The sequence below is a fragment of the Talpa europaea genome (assembly GCF_964194135.1).
Source record: "Talpa europaea genome assembly, chromosome: 5".
NCBI classification, from domain to species: Eukaryota; Metazoa; Chordata; class Mammalia; order Eulipotyphla; family Talpidae; genus Talpa; species Talpa europaea.
In genome coordinates, this window is record NC_140071.1 from 55311793 (window position 1) to 55313802 (window position 2010).

Genomic DNA, 2010 nt, shown 5'->3' on the forward strand with positions numbered 1-2010 from the left:
TAAACAAAAGGAAGCTCATTTGGACTGAGCCGTTGGGGGGCACCTCTGGAGCAATGAGAATTATGTTGTGAGCATGCATCCATCTCACCTAGGTCAAGATGGGGCCTGGGGGATGGATGGGGGAGGGGGGAGTGTTTACTAAACAGAGTGAGGGGCAAGCCAGGGTAGCAGAAACATAACGCCACCCAAGAGGTGGAGAGAAGAGCAGTGTGGCTGGCAAATGGAAAGGGAGGGAAGTGCAAGGAGGGCTTTGTAGGTCATGTTAAGAATTGTGGTTGATCCCTACCAGTAGCACGAAGCCTTTAAAAAACATTTAAGTCACTCGCGCCTGGGTACCTGGTCCCCGTTGCCCTGAGCGCGGAGGGCTGGCATCGCGGCCCGGGAGAGCGGAGCAGGTCTGCGGGTCCCGCGCCCGTGGCTGGAATCGAGAGGAGGAAACGGCAAGGATAGCCCAGAAAAACAACCAGGAAAATAAAGTCTCATCATGGCAAATATCCACCAGGAAAACGAAGAAATGGAGCAGCCCATGCAGAATGGAGAGGAAGACCGCCCTTTGGGAGGGGGCGAAGGCCACCAGCCAGCAGGAAATATAAGGAGCGCACAGGCTCGAGACCTGCCCCTAATTTCCGATGGGCCATACCCAACAGGCAGGTCAATGATGGGATGGGTGGAGATGGAGAGGATATGGAAATGTTCATGGAGGAGATGAGAGAAATCAGGAGAAAACTTAGGGAGCTGCAGTTAAGGAATTGTCTGTGTATCCTTATGGGGGAGCTCTCGAATAACCATGACCATCATGATGACGTTTGCCTTATGCCTTGACTCCTGCCAGTTTCCATGAAATTAATACTGTGAGTTCTACTGTTCTTTTCTCTTGCATTTTCCTGATAAGCCTTTACTGATCCGTTTGCCATGAACCTTATGTAATTTTAATTTCCATGTGTGGGGTGGGTCCTGTGTTAGCAGCTTCTAATTGGAGATTGCCTTTGCACCAGTCTAGGTTTTTCTGTCAACAATAGTTTCACCCATTTGCATGGAAAAATGTAAAGTTAATAAAGTAATTAAAAAGCAAAAATAAATAAATAAACCAATTAAACAGACTGATTTGACTGCATTTCAAAAAGATTACTTGGGCAACAGTGGGGAGAATAAATTTCAGTAACCAAAGAGATCATGAAGAAGAGATACTGGTCAACCTGGATGTTGGTAATGGAAATGAGGAGTAGGCAGGTTTGAGCATTATTTATGTAGGAGAAAAAATCCTGTATTTGATGATGGATTGGACTCAGATGAGAGGTGACATCAAGGATGACAATGAGGCTATAATTTTGCAGCCAGATTGATTGAGCTGCCATTTACTGAGTAGGGGATGAATGAAAAAGAAGACTGAAATCATAAGCAAAGGCCTCAAAGCAGGAAAATACTTGATGATATTCAAGGAATATCAAGTGGGAGGGGAACAATATGAGATGAAGCCACAAAGGTGTGATTGGGAAAGGTGGCAGATTGGAATATATAGTGTCTTGTAGGGCACGGAAAAGGATTTTAGATTTTAACTGATTGAGATGGGAAACTATTGGAGGCTTTTGAGCAGAGGAATTACATGATTTGACTTACATTTTTGAAAAATTACTGTTACTTTGTAAAGAAAGGACTGCAGTTGGACAAGGTTGATATTACCAATATCATCAGTTTGTAGTGTATTAATCCAGATGGAAGATGGTGGTGGTTTAGATCAAGCAGCTAAGGAGGTGGTAAGAAGTCGTTAGGTCCTGGATTATCTTGAATATAGAACTAGTAGCATTGTTCTGATGGATTCAATGTAGTGAGAAAAGGAAGAGTAAAGGATGACACCAAAATTTTCAGTTTGAGTTGCTAGGAAGATGGATTATCATTCACTATGATGTAGAAGACCACTAGAAATTCAGGAGTTTGGTTTTGAATGTTGGTTTTGAGATCCTTATTAGATACCACATAGAAAGGCCAAGTAAGCTTTTGGATATTTGGGCT

General features: G+C 43.5%; 1 pseudogene across 1 annotated transcript; it reads left to right on the forward strand.

Moving 5' to 3' along the window:
* The first annotated feature begins 484 nt into the window (after positions 1-484).
* On the forward strand, positions 485-822 carry LOC311170953 (protein BEX3-like; annotated as a pseudogene). Its single transcript has one exon. The product of its transcript is annotated as a protein BEX3-like (transcript).
* The last annotated feature ends 1188 nt before the right edge of the window (positions 823-2010 follow it).